The sequence below is a fragment of the Hemiscyllium ocellatum genome, chromosome 35, assembly GCF_020745735.1.
Source record: "Hemiscyllium ocellatum isolate sHemOce1 chromosome 35, sHemOce1.pat.X.cur, whole genome shotgun sequence".
NCBI lineage: Eukaryota > Metazoa > Chordata > Chondrichthyes > Orectolobiformes > Hemiscylliidae > Hemiscyllium > Hemiscyllium ocellatum.
The window spans coordinates 40,490,798-40,496,676 of record NC_083435.1 but is presented as its reverse complement, the minus strand read 5'-3'; the positions used below and the strand labels follow the sequence as shown (position 1 = coordinate 40,496,676).

The following is a 5,879-nucleotide window of genomic DNA, read 5'->3' as shown; positions in this document are numbered from 1 at the left end:
GAGCAGATGCGGGCGCAGATTTGGTTATTTGAAGGGCTTGGTCCTCTTCTGAAAAGCTTTGAACACAGCGGTTTATTGCAGGATGAAGTAAGACGTGGGGCATTATCTGTCGATTTGGATGAAACTGAACATCGGTGCGCGGGATATAGGAAGCCGCATGAAGAACAAGTGAGCGCCATCTACCGAAAGATCTGCTTTTTGCTTGTAAATCAGGGGAGAGCGCGAACGCAGTCCCCCACTACCACAAATTTTGCAGTCGAGTATCCCGCATTTGGGGACATCGCAGGCGTCAGCACACCCGAAGTGCAATGGGATAGCCTCGTCCTGGGAGAACCACCTTGTTGATCATGGTATCTCCCCTGCCAGGTAAGTATGCTCAATACTCTCACTCGCTCAAACCCAACAACACCCCATACCTCTTACACTCATACTAACTGCCGGCTCAAAAATCGCAAATACACCTCTCGAAGGTTCCCTGTCTGTACAACAGCGCAATTTCTCACCCGGATCACAGAACATCCCGAAAGGCTCAGGTTTCACTCAATCCGACACTCACTGGGAGACCTGAGAAGCTGCGATAATTTGCATATCGTCCTTAAACGGAAAAGCTCCGCCCTTCCCCGCCCCCTTCACACTACCTCCTCTTTCACCAAAACAAAGCCCCAAACATCGCTCATACACTTGAAGCAATCTGTTACCAAACACTGTTTACAATGTGAGGTGAACGCGAATAAAAGCAATTTTTAAGCTTTGCTGGTAAAACTTGAAAGCTATTTTGAAATCACTTTTTCCTAATCCCTCCAAATTGAACAAATCTTCTTTTGTGAAACTGCAGCTTTGCAATCTTCCCCCCTCTGTGTCCCACCATGCAAATCAATCACTACAGGAGACCTCACGGTTAAGGTGAAAGGTGCCAGGAACAAGGAAATATTTCTCAACGCTGTTTGGATGTGACATTAAACTGAGAGCAGCGCCACCTTTTCTGGATGCACATTTTCAACACCATGTCGTTCTGAAAAAACAGTCGCATGTGATTCAAATGTAATTTTCATAAGTCTCTGACACTGCAGGTAATTTGGCATAGCCAATTCACTTAACCTGCAAATCTTTGGACTGTGGGAGGAAACCAGTGCACCCAGAAGAAAGCCACACAGACGTGGGGAGAATGTGTAAGCTCCACACAGTCACCTGAAGCTGGGATTGAACCTGGAACCCTTGCACTGTGATGCAGTATTGCTAACCACTGAGCCACCATACATGGTCGCTCCAGCTAACCTACACATCTTTGGACTGTGGGAGGAAACTGGAGCACCTGAAGGAAACAGTCACAAGGTAGTAGCGCTGCCTGTTTTTATTTTTTTCTTTTTTTTTCTTTTTGGGGAGGGGAGGGCGATCTCCTGTCTATTTTTTCTTCTTTTTTTTCTTCTTTTTTTTTCTTTTTTTTCAGGCAAAACACCCGAGTGGCCTGTGACAAGCAGTGCCCTTCACATCAAAGGGCAATGCTGTGTGAAACATTCCTGTTTATTTTTCTTTTTTTTTCCCCACACTACCGCCTAACTGCGGTAGTGCTTATTTTCCCCAGCACCCATGGTGTGTGCGCGCAGGTGTGAGACACAGTGAGAGACGCAAAGTGCACAAATCTTTATTCAATTTCCACCACCAGGAAAAGTAGGAAAACACCCGAGTGGCCTGTGACAAGCAGTGCCCTTCACATCAAAGGGCAATGCTGTGTGAACAAACAGTGAAGGGGAGGGCAGGGACTAAATCAAAATAGAGTTGGAGGGGGAAATGATGCACTCCACTCCCTGCGGCGCCCACCTCTCCCTGAACAACTCCAGGGTGTTGGTGGACACCGCGTGCTCCTTCTCCAAGGACACCCGGGCCCTAACGTAACCGCGGAAGAGGGGCAGGCAGTCGGCCCTAACGACCCCCTCAAATCTTTGGACTGTGGGAGGAAACCAGTGCACCCAGAAGAAAGCCACACAGACGTGGGGAGAATGTGTAAGCTCCACACAGTCACCTGAAGCTGGGATTGAACCTGGAACCCTTGCACTGTGATGCAGTATTGCTAACCACTGAGCCACCATACATGGTCGCTCCAGCTAACCTACACATCTTTGGACTGTGGGAGGAAACTGGAGCACCTGAAGGAAACAGTCACAAGGTAGTAGCGCTGCCTGTTTTTAAGAAACACAAAATAGTTGATGAACTGTTATTAAAAACCTTGCTTCCGCATTTAGACACAAAATGGTTGACCAACTGATTTAGAAAACCTAATTGAGCATTTCAGTGAAACAACAATGCCTTTGAGAAGAGGTTATTTCGAGGCAGAAGGGTGTATTATCTGAACAGCAAGGAATGAGACAGCCATGGTATGGAAATACTCAAGGATGAACAGCTTGACGATTTATAAGAAACAGATGAAATGTTAGAATTGTGAGTCATTAAAAAAAGCTATGAAGGAAGACTAAACTGCAACAAATAGGTAATTCCAGTCTCGTTAAGGAAAGGATGTTGATCAGCAATAAAAACAGCAACTCAAGTTATCTTGCAGAAAACAGCTGTTTACTTGAAATGATTTACAATATTAAGAAATAGGTTCTATTTAAAGGTTCTTCAAATAATCACAAAGATAGACTTCAATGTAATTATAAAACTTTACAATAAAAGCACTCGGGGAAAACCTGAAAGAGTTGTTTGGCATATCTTGTCACATTAGCTAAAGAGTGCTAACAGAAAAATTATTATGAAACTTTTATAATAAGATTAAAATTGCGACTAACCTTTTTCATTAAAAGGAGTGAGCTAAGGATTTGCTAAAGATAGCATGTGGAATACAATGAAGAATTGAATTCAAGAAGCCCTTAGAGATAAGCGAATTAGGGATATGACCAAATGAGAACAACCAGTAATTTGGGAATGCAACATGCCAAGGCCTAGAGATTACGGTTAGGCATTATAAAAACCTAGGGCTCTCATAGCAGTGTCCATTACTGATCAGGTGTCTCACAGGGTTGATTGTATAGGGAAAGGGAGAAGGCACAGTAACCATATTTTGTGTGATCATTACAATGCAAAATGTACACAAATATTGGTTTTCACTCTAAAAATCAGAGTGCTTCATTGATCATTCTTCCCATTTAAGCTGTAGATTAAGAGAGCAATTGGGTTCCACGTTGAGGCTAGATTTGTTTGTAAAATACATCTGCCATGTACCTGAATCCTGTCTGCCTCCTGAGTCTTTATCGACAGTTGGGGGTTACACTCCTACATGGGGAGGATTGCAAACACCACACAGATATTCATGTAAGATGAGAATTGAACCTGGGTCCCTAGCATTGTGTGGCAGCAGTGCTAACCACTGAGCCAACATGCTGACCCTGTTGCTGCCCTATTGCTGTTATGATCCCAGATTTTGATAATACGGGACATCTCAGGGCCCAGAGTAAAACCTGGCTCAGTAGGTCATAGATTCTATTCTTGCAGCTTATTTATCATGCTGATGAATGAGTTAACATATTTATACAAGTCTGACAATGTTATTTTAACCAAATAACTTAAATTATTACATTAAAAAAACTATATGACAGTTTAGAAATAACATAATAGCAAAATAACTAAAATTTAATCATTTTTCCAGCAAAACCCTTTGCAGTCACTCAAGCCAAGTGAAGGAGCACTCCTATCTTCAATTTTTGATTTCTTTCTCAACTAGCTCTTTACAGCCCATTTGTTTGCATTGCCGAAACAGCTTAAGGGTTCTTTACAGGTCTACTTCTTTTTGATTCTGATTGAGAATGTGTATATGGTATAAGGCAGGAAAAAAGTGAAGTTCTGAGTTTTGTGAAACAAGAGGTTCAGCTGAGCATGACTTGGATCAGATAAGAATTTACAGTTAATAATGGGGTGGAAACTCAGTCATTTTTGTAGCCATTTAACAATATTGGAAGCATTCAGTATGCAAGGTCAGCGAACAAGGGGAAAAGTATTCATTGTATGAATCCAGTTAACAAGGTTTAGAACATTCATTGTATAACAGTAAAAGGTTTAGTCTCTGCTATTGATTCTTGTTAATTGTAATGGTCACCCAATTAATATATATTTGCCTTATCTGGATGCGCCTCCCTGTAAAATCGCTATGTAGTTCATAGACTTACACACTTAATGGTAAGGTCCTCAGGAATGTTGCTGAACAAAGAGACCTTGGAGTGCAGGTTCATAGCTCCTTGAAAGTGGAGTCGTAGGTAAATAGAATAGTGAAGAAGGCTTTCCTTTATTGGTCAGAGTATTGAGTACAGGAGTTGGGAGGTCATGTTGCGGCTGTACAGGACATTGGTTAGGCCACTGTTGGAATATTGTGTGCCATTCTGGTCTCCTTCCTATTGGAAAGATGTTGTGAAACCTGAAAGGGTTCAGAAAAGATTATGGCTAATGATTTGATTAAATGGTGTACCTGGAATATCAAGGGAAGTCACTCACCAATTAAGAGGAAGAAGGTACTTTTGAGTCTTAGAAAGGAGAAGGTGGATATTACTTTGTGACAGGAGACACATTTGGATGACAAGGAGCATCTGAAATTACAGAGAATGGCTTTGACCGAGTTTATTTTTCATCATTTAATACCAGAAGTAGGGGAGTGGCTATACTGGTAAAGAAAAATCTCTAATTTAAATTGTTAGAATGTGTTAAAGATACATACGGGAGGTTTGTAATTCTTAAATCCTTGATAAATGGGGAAGAATATGGCATTTTAAATGTTTATTGTCCCCCAGCTCATCCTCTTAAATTCTTGGTATATGCTTTTTCTAAACTGATAAGTCTCAAGTCTCGGCATATCATTCTAGGGGGAGATTTTAACTGCCTCATGGACCCCACAGTAGACAGGTTGCCTAACGGTCCCTTGATACCCTCTGCACAAACTAAACAGTTATTGGGTTTGTGTGGGAATTAGGGTTGGTGGATGTCTGGAGGTGTCTCCACCCTACAGGTAGGGATTTCACGTTTTTCTCCAATCTGCATAGATGTCACACGAGGATTGATTTTTTTCTGACCCATGCGGTAACTCTGGATCTGGTGGCATCCTGTACGATTGATAATATTGCCATCTCTGATCATGCTGCAGTGTACCTCATGGTTAACATTAAGGATGTTACAGTGGATTCAAGGTACTGGCGAATGGATCCCTTTATTCTCATGGACAGCAAGTTTGTGGAGTATTTCTCTAGGGAATTTCAGGCATTCCTAGACATCAACATAGGCTCGGTTGATAGCTCATCTGTTCTCTAGGAAACTGCCAAAACTTATGCCAGAGGGTTAGTTATTTCATATTCCACAAGTAAGAAGCGGCACAAGGGTGAGCAGCAATGTCTCCTTGAAGCACGGTTGAAGGCAGCCAAGAAGGCCTATTTTGACAGACCCTCCTTGGTCAAACTACAGAAGATTACGGCACTGCGGTCCACACTAAATTCCGTGTTCATGCAGATGGCAAAGAAGGAGCTGGCTTTTGCAAAGCAAAGGTTATACGAGCATGGTGACAAGCCAGGCAAATACTTAGCATACCTTGCCAGAAAGAGAAGTGCCTCACAAACCATTACAGCGATTAGGGAAGGGTCTGGGAACCTAACATGTGATTCTAAAAAGATTAATGTGGCGTTCCAGAGATTCTACTCTAAGTTATATCAGTCTGAGAATTGTAAGGGGGGGCAGGCCAAAATGGAATCCTTTTTTAGAGATCTGAAGCTCCTGGGTGTGACTCCCGAACAACAGTCCTTTCTCACTGCCCCATTATCAGAGCAAGAAGTGCAGGAAACTGTGAGGCAGCTTTAGAGTGGAAAGGTGCCCGGTCCTGATGGACTTCCCAGTGAATTCTATAAGGAATT

At 42.5% G+C, this 5,879-nt stretch overlaps 1 non-coding gene across 1 annotated transcript; it reads right to left on the bottom strand.

The window, feature by feature from the left end:
- Positions 1-210: 210 nt before the first annotated feature.
- LOC132833031 (U1 spliceosomal RNA) lies at positions 211-374 on the bottom strand. Its single transcript, XR_009647024.1, has one exon. It is a non-coding gene; the product is annotated as a U1 spliceosomal RNA (small nuclear RNA).
- Positions 375-5,879: the final 5,505 nt, after the last annotated feature.